This window comes from Salmo trutta, chromosome 14 (genome assembly GCF_901001165.1).
Source record: "Salmo trutta chromosome 14, fSalTru1.1, whole genome shotgun sequence".
In the NCBI taxonomy this organism is placed as follows: domain Eukaryota; kingdom Metazoa; phylum Chordata; class Actinopteri; order Salmoniformes; family Salmonidae; genus Salmo; species Salmo trutta.
Genome location: NC_042970.1, coordinates 15,053,223 through 15,062,380, shown reverse-complemented (window position 1 = coordinate 15,062,380; position 9,158 = coordinate 15,053,223).

Sequence of the window (9,158 nt, the reverse complement as noted above, 5' to 3'; positions counted from 1 at the left end):
ATGAGTTTCAGCGAGAGATCAACGAAGTGTACGAAGGCCTTGACGGAGTTGTGGCAATTGTGGACGACATCCTTGTTTATGGTCGAGCCAGAGGAGCACGACCGAAACCTCCGTGTGATGCTGAAAAGGTCCCGCAAGAGAGGAGTCCGGCTCAACCCCGAGAAGAGCACAGTCGGCGCTACAGAGGTCAGCTACTTCGGACATCTTCTCACAGCGAATGGAATCAAGCCAGATCCACAGAAGATCTCAGCTATAAAAGAAATGGAGCCACCAAAGAACCGTGCAGAGCTGGAAACAGTGCTTGGCATGGTCAACTACTTAGCCAAGTTCGCACCCAGCCTCCAATGGTAATGCACCCCTGCGTCAACTACTAAAGCAGTCCAGTGAGTTTCTCTGGGACAAGCAACACGACATTGCTTTCCAGAATGCGAAAGACTTGATCACGAGAGAACCAGGACCAATCCTTGCCTACCACGACCCCAACAAAGAGCTCAGACTCCAAGTGGATGTGTCAAAGTATGGACTAGGTGCAGTGCTACTGCAAGAAGGAAAGCCCATTGGCTACGCTTCCAAATCTCTCACAGACTGAAATCAACTACGCTCAAATCAAAAAGGAGCTCTACGCCATTCTGTTCGGATGTAAACGTTTCCATCAGTACGTATATGGACGACAAGTCATTGTGGAATCCAACCACAAGCCCCTTGAGTCAATCATGAGGAAACCACTAGCCGCAGCCCCGCCAAGGCTACAGAGAATGATCCTTCAACTACAAAAATACAACTTCACAATCACTCACCGTCCAGGCAGTCGCAGACACACTCTCCAGGAAGTTTCTTACCTACAAGGACAGCAGCCTCAGTGAAGGCATGGACATGCAAGTGCACACTATGTACAGCAACTTACCAGTTAGTGACACAAAACTGAAGGAGATCCAAGCAGAAACAGAAAAGGACTCACAACTCACACAGCTGAGGAAAGTCATACAGGATGGATGGCCCGAAGAGAGGAGAAAATGCCCTCAGAGCGTCTCAGAATTCTGGAACCATCGTGATGAACTATCACAGATCAAAGGAATCATTTTCAAAGGAGAGAAAATCCTTATTCCTACCAGTCTCAGAGAAGAGATTTTGACAAAGATCCATGCTGGACACATGGGCATGGAAAAGTGCAAACAGAGAGCACGGGACATTTTGTTTTGGCCCAGAATGTGCAAACAAATAGAGGACATTGTTGGTAAAGGCGCCATCTGTCTTGAACGACGCCCCTCAAACACCAAAGAGCCAATGTTACCTCACTGTATCCCAGACCGACCCTGGCAGGTCGTGGCAACCGATCTGTTCACCTGGAACAACGAGGACTACATCATAACAGTGGACTACTACAGCAGATACTTCGAACTCGACAAGCTTCACAGCACCACATCTGCAGCTGTGATACACAAGCTGAAAGCAGCCTTTGCCAGGCATGGCATTGTAGAGACTTTAATATCTGACAATGGGCCCTGTTACAAATCAAATGAGTTTGAATCCTTCACAAAAGCATGGGAGTTCACACATGTCACCACAAGCCCACATTACCCTCAAAGTAATGGCCTTGCTGAAAAATCTGTGCAGATTGCTAAATCACTCATGGACAAAGCAAAAGCAGACCAGAGAGACCCCTACCTCAGTCTCCTTGAATACCGCAACACTCCAGTTAACAACTTCAAATCACCCGCCCAGCTGTTGATAAGCCGCAGACTTTGCTCAATCCTTCCCAGCACCAACCAGCAGCTGCAACCTGAGGTCGTCAGCTACAAGGAAATGCATGAAAAACATGCACAGAGACAACAACAACAAAAGCGATACTACGACAGGTAGGCTAGACCACTGCCACCACTGATCGATGGAGAGTCTGTTAGAATCCAGGAGCATGGCCTCTCGAAACCAGCAGTCGTCATCCAGCCAGCTGACACTGAACGTTCATATCACATCCGCACCGCAGAAGGAGCGGTGTAGCGCCACAATCGTCGTCACCTACTGAACACAAAAGAACAATACACTGATGAGATGAACTGTTCCCCTGAAAGAGAACGTGATGGACTAAACACACACACACACACACAGCACAACATACACCACACTTACCTGCAACATCACAAGAAATGTTGACTGACACAGAAGCATGCTCAGCATCATATCGCACAAGGTCAGGAAGAGAGGTCAAGCCCAGAGCTGTCCTAGACCTGTGAAATGTCAAAGGGTGTAGAAGGATCGCTACCCTAAAAGAGTTCCAGACTGTAAACTTGTTATTGAAAGTTCACTTGAAATGCTTTGGTATTGTATTTGTTTGAAATGTTAAGATGTCATTTCTACAGTGAAAGCTGAGTTGCTGAGAATCCCTTGTTTGAAAGTAACAGTATGTTGGATCATTGCTTCAGAGTCTATGTTGATTCAGTTGGTGTAATATGCAATATAAATGGTTACTTACCTTGTTCAAGCTACAGAGCATGTATTCAAAAGAAACGCTTAGAATATGTAAAACATTTTTCTTTTGTTTTAAAAGAAGGGGGATGTAATATTCATATGTGTAAACATACTGAATTATAATTGGATGCATTTTACCGCCGTATCATATTGTGCTATGATTGGTTAAGACCACCCAGATGGTTAGGTCATGGTCAGTTGATCATGGTTGGAGATACGTGAACACGCAAGTTGTAGCTAGCTAATAAAGAGCTACGTTAAGAAATATCCTGTAGTACGGCATTTTATTATTTTGTACAAAGTGTGCAAAACAAGACAGCTAGTATCAGCTACATTTATGCCTTTACTAGACTATGGGGATATTTTATATATGAATGCTTCCGCTCAGTGTTTGAGATCAATTGACACCCTTTACCATGGAGCATTGAGATGTATTTTAAACTGCAAAACCCTTACGCACCACTGCACTTTGTATACCAGGGTTGGCTGGCCTTCTCTAGTCACTCGTAGGCTCAGTCACTGGTATACTTTTATTTACAAAGCCATTTTGGGTTTACTACCTTTTTATTTGGGCATTTTTATTGTTCAGAAATGTGGTGGGTACTCTCTTCGTTCGCTGGACTTTATCCAGCTAACTGTTCCAAATGTCCGAACTGAATTTGGTAAAAGGGCTTTTATGTACTCTGCGCCATCGTCTTGGAACGCCTTACAAAATACTTTTAAACTGGAAGAACTTGTCCCGATTGGTATTTTTAAATCACTGATGAATGATATTGAGACTGATTCCCTGACCTGTCAATGTTTTTAATTTGCTGTTTTGATTTTGTTATACTCTTGTGAATTCTATGGTTTTTACTAGATTACTTGAAGTTTTTCATGTTGTTTGTCTGTAATTTTTGTAATGACTTGGTGCTGCCTATCTTGACCAGGACGCTCTTGAAAAAGAGATTTTAAATCTCAATGAGCCCTTCCTGGTTAAATAAAGGTTTAATAATAAATTATATGTATGTATGTATGTATGCATGCAATGTATTTATATATGTATGTATATATACAGTATCTCACAAAAGTGAGTACACCCCTCACATTTTTGTAAATATTTGAGTATATCTTTTCATGTGACAAAACTGAAGAAATGACACTTTGCTGCAATGTAAAGTAGTGAGTGTACAGCTTGTATAACAGTGTACATTTGCTGTCCCCTCAAAATAACTCAACACACAGCCATTAATATCTAAACCGCTGGCAACAAAAGTGAGTACACCCCTAAGTGAAAATATCCAAATTGGGGCCAAAGTGTCAATATTTTGTGTGGCCACCATTATTTTCCAGCACTGCCTTAACCCTCTTGGGCATGGAGTTCACCAAAGCTTCACAGGTTGCCACTGGAGTCCTCTTCCACTCATTCATGACGACATCACGGAGCTGATGGATGTTAGAGACCTTGCACTCCTCCACCTTCCGTTTGAGGATGCCCCACAGATGCTCAATAGGGTTTATGTCTGGAGACATGCTTGGCCAGTCCATCACCTTTACCCTCAGCTTCTTTAGCAAGGAAGTGGTCGTCTTGGAGTTGTGTTTGGGGTCGTTATCATGTTGGAATACTGCCCTGCGGCCCAGTCTCCGAAGGGAGGGGATCATGCTCTGCTTCAGTATGTCACAGTACATGTTGGCATTCATGGTTCCCTCAATGAACTGTAGCTCCCCAGTGCCGGCAGCACTCATGCAGCCCCAGACCATGACACTCCCACCACCATGCTTGACTGTAGGCAAGACACACTTGTCTTTGTACTCCTCACCTGGTTGCCGCCACACACGCTTGACACCATCTGAACCAAATAAGTTTATCTTGGTCTCATCAGACCACAGGACATGGTTCCAGTAATCCATGTCCTTAGTCTGCTTGTCTTCAGCAAACTGTTTGCGGGCTTTCTTGTGCATCATCTTTAGAAGAGGCTTCCTTCTGGGACGACAGCCATGCAGACCAATTTGATGCAGTGTGCGGCATATGGTCTGAGCACTGACAGGCAGACCCCCCCACCCCTTCAACCTCTGCAGCAATGCTGGCAGCACTCATACGTCAATTTCCCAAAGACAACCTCTGGATATGACACTGAGCACGTGCACTCAACTTCTTTGGTCGACCATGGCGAGGCCTGTTCTGAGTGGAACCTGTCCTGTTAAACCGCTGTATGGTCTTGGCCACCGTGCTGGAGCTCAGTTTCAGGGTCTTGGCAATCTTCTTATTGCCCAGGCCATCATTATGTAGAGCAACAATTCTTTTTTTCAGATCCTCAGAGAGTTCTTTGCCATGAGGTGCCATGTTGAACTTCCAGTGACCAGTCGTATGAGGGAGTGTGAGAGCGATGACACCAAATTTAACACACCTGCTCCCCATTCACACCTGAGACCTTGTAACACTAACGAGTCACATGACACCAGGGAGGGAAAATGGCTAATTGGGCACAATTTGGACATTTTCACTTAGGGGTGTACTCACTTTTGTTGCCAGCAGTTTAGACATTAATGGCTGTGTGTTTAGTTATTTTGAGGGGACAGCAAATGTACACTGTTATACAAGCTGTACACTCACTACTTTACATTGTAGCAAAGTGTCATTTCTTCAGTGTTGTCACATGAAAAGATATACTCAAATATTTACAAAAATGTGAGGGGTGTACTCACTTTTGTGAGATACTGTATATGTGTATGTATGTATATATATATATGTGTATGTGTATATATATGTATGTGTATATATATATGTGTGTGTGTGTGTATGTATATATATATATATATATATATATATATATATATATATATATATATATATATATATATATATATATATATATATATATATATATATATATATACAATTTTTTCCCACCCCACCTTTATTTAACCAGGTAGGCAAGTTGAGAACAAGTTCTCATTTACAATTGCGACCTGGCCAAAATAAAGCAAAGCAGTTCGACACATACAACAACACAGAGTTACACATGGAGTAAAACAAACATACAGTCAATAATACAGTAGAAAAACAAGTCTATATACAATGTGAGCAAATGAGGTGAGACAAGGGAGGTAAAGGCAAAAAAGGCCATGGTGGCAAAGTAAATACAATATAGCAAGTAAAACACTGGAATGGTAGATTTGCAGTGGAAGAAAGTGCAGAGTAGAAATAGAAATAATGGAGTGCAAAAGGAGCTAAATAAATACAGTAGGGGAAGAGGTAGTTGTTTGAGCTAAATTATAGATGGGCTATGTACAGGTGCAGTGATCTGTGAGCTGCTCTGACAGCTGGTGCTTAAAGCTAGTGAGGGAGGTAAGTGTTTCCAGTTTCAGAGATGTTTGTAGTTCGTTCCAGTCATTGGCAGCAGAGAACTGGAAGGAGAGACGGCCAAAGGAGGAATTGGCCTTGGGGGTGACCAGAGAGATATACCTGCTGGAGCGCGTGCTACAGGTGGGTGCTGCTATGGTGACCAGTGAGCTGAGATAAGGGGGGACTTTACCTAGCAGGGTCTTGTAGATGACCTGGAGCCAGTGGGTTTGGCGACGAGTATGAAGCGAGGGCCAGCCAACGAGAGCGTACAGGTCGCAGTGGTGGGTAGTATATGGGGCTTTGGTGACAAAACGGATGGCACTGTGATAGACTGCATCCAGTTTATTGAGTAGGGTATTGGAAGCTATTTTGTAAATGACATCGCCGAAGTCAAGGATCGGTAGGATGGTCAGTTTTATGAGGGTATGTTTGGCAGCATGAGTGAAGGATGCTTTGTTGCGAAATAGGAAGCCAATTCTAGATTTAATTTTGGATTGGAGATGTTTGATGTGAGTCTGGAAGGAGAGTTTACAGTCTAACCAGACACCTAGGTATTTGTAGTTGTCCACATATTCTAAGTCAGAACCTTCCAGAGTAGTGATGCTGGATTGGCGGAGTGATGCTGGATGGGCGGGCAGGTGCAGGCAGCGATTGGTTGAAGAGCATGCATTTAGTTTTACTTGTATTTAAGAGCAGTTGGAGGCCACGGAAGGAGAGTTGTAGGCATTGAAGCTCATCTGGAAGGTTGTTAACACAGTGTCCAAAGAAGGGCCAGAAGTATACAGAATGGTGTCGTCTGTGTAGATGTGGATCAGAGACTCACCAGCAGCAAGAGCGACATCATTGATATATACAGAGAAAAGAGTTGGCCCAAGAATTGAACCCTGTGGCACCCCCATAGAGACTACCAGAGGCCCGGACAACAGGCCATCCGATTTGACACATTGAACTCGTATCAGAGAAGTAGTTGGTGAACCAGGTCAGGTCAATGAATACGGCAGCACAGTATTGTTTCTTATCGATGGCGGTTACAATATCGTTTAGGACCGTGAGCGTGGCTGAGGTGCACCCATGACCAGCACTGAAACCAGATTGCATAGTGGAGAAGGTGTGGTGGGATTCGAAATGGTCGGTAATTTGTTTGTTGTCTTGGCTTTCGAAGACCTTAGAAAGGCAGGGTAGGATAGATATAGGTCTGTAGCAGTTTGGGTCAAGAGTGTCCCCTCTTTTGAAGAGGGGGATGACAGCAGCTGCTTTCCAATCTTTGGGAATCTCAGACGACACGAAAGAGAGGTTGAACAGGCTAGTACATTTACATTTACATTTAAGTCATTTAGCAGACGCTCTTATCCAGAGCGACTTACAAATTGGTGCATTCACCTTATGATATCCAGTGGAACAACCACTTTACAATAGTGCATCTAAATCTTTTGGGGGGGGGGGTTAGAAGGATTACTTTATCCTATCCCAGGTATTCCTTAAAGAGGTAGGGTTTCAGGTGTCTCCGGAAGGTGGTGATTGACTCCGCTGTCCTGGCGTCGTGAGGGAGCTTGTTCCACCATTGGGGTGCCAGAGCAGCGAACAGTTTTGACTGGGCTGAGCGGGAACTGTGCTTCCTCAGAGGTAGGGAGGCGAGCAGGCCAGAGGTGGATGAACGCAGTGCCCTTGTTTGGGTGTAGGGCCTGATCAGAGCCTGAAGGTACGGAGGTGCCGTTCCCCTCACAGCTCCGTAGGCAAGCACCATGGACTTGTAGCGGATGCGAGCTTCAACTGGAAGCCAGTGGAGAGAGCGGAGGAGCGGGGTGACGTGAGAGAACTTGGGAAGGTTGAACACCAGATGGGCTGCGGCGTTCTGGATGAGTTGCAGGGGTTTAATGGCACAGGCAGGGAGCCCAGCCAACAGCGAGTTGCAGTAATCCAGACGGGAGATGACAAGTGCCTGGACTAGGACCTGCGCCGCTTCCTGTGTGAGGCAGGGTCGTACTCTGCGAATGTTGTAGAGCATGAACCTACAGGATCGGGTCACCGCCTTGATGTTAGTGGAGAACGACAGGGTGTTGTCCAGGGTCACGCCAAGGTTCTTAGCACTCTGGGAGGAGGACACAAGGGAGTTGTCAACCGTGATGGTGAGATCATGGAACATAGTAATAGGGGTTGCAACAATTTCGGCAGATAATTTTAGAAAGAAAGGGTCCAGATTGTCTAGCCCGGCTGATTTGTAGGGGTCCAGATTTTGCAGCTCTTTCAGAACATCAGCTGACTGGATTTGGGAGAAGGAGAAATGGGGAAGGCTTGGGCGAGTAGCTGTGGCGGGTGCAATGCTGTTGACCGCGGTAGGGGTAGCCAGGTGGAAAGCATGGCCAGCCGTAGAAAAATGCTTATTGAAATTCTCAATTATAGTGGATTTATCGGAGGTGACAGAGTTTCCTATCTTCAGTGCAGTGGGCAGCTGGGAGGAGGTGCTCTTATTCTCCATGGACTTTACAGTGTCCCAGAACTTTTTTGAGTTTGTGTTACAGGAAGCAAATTTCTGCTTGAAAAAGCTAGCCTTGGCTTTTCTAACTGCCTGTGTATATTGGTTTCTAACTTCCCTGAAAAGTTGCATATCACGGGGGCTGTGCGATGCTAATGCAGAACGCCACAGGATGTTTTTGTGTTGGTTAAGGGCGGTCAGGTCTGGAGAAAACCAAGGGCTATATCTGTTCCTGGTTCAAAATTTCTTGAATGGGGCATGCTTATTTAAGATGGTGAGGAAGGCATTTAAAAAAAAAAACAGGCATCCTCTACTGACGGGATGAGGTCAATATCCTTCCAGGATACCCGGGCCAGGTCGGTTAGAAAGGCTTGCTCGCTGAAATGTTTCAGGGAGCATTTGACAGTGATGAGTGGAGGTCATTTGACCGATGACCCATTACGGATGCAGGCAATGAGGCAGTGATCGCTGAGATCATGGTTGAAAACAGCAGAGGTGTATTTAGAGGGCAAGTTGGTTAGGATGATCTATGAGGGTGCCCGTGTTTACGGTTTCGGGTGGTACATGGTAGGTTCATTGATAATTTGTGTGAGATTGAGGGCATCAAGCTTAGATTGTAGGATGGCTGGGGTGTTAAGCATGTCCCAGTTTAGGTCACCTTTGTATATATGTATGTATGTACAGTGAGGGGGAAAAAGTATTTGATCCCCTGCTGATTTTGTACATTTGCCCACTGACAAAGAAATGATCAGTCTATAATTTTAATGGTAGGTTTATTTGAACAGTGAGAGACAGAATAACAACAAAAAATCCAGAAAAACCCATGTCAGAAATGTTATAAATGTATTTGTATTTTAATGAGGGAAATAAGTATTTGACCCCCTCTCAATCAGA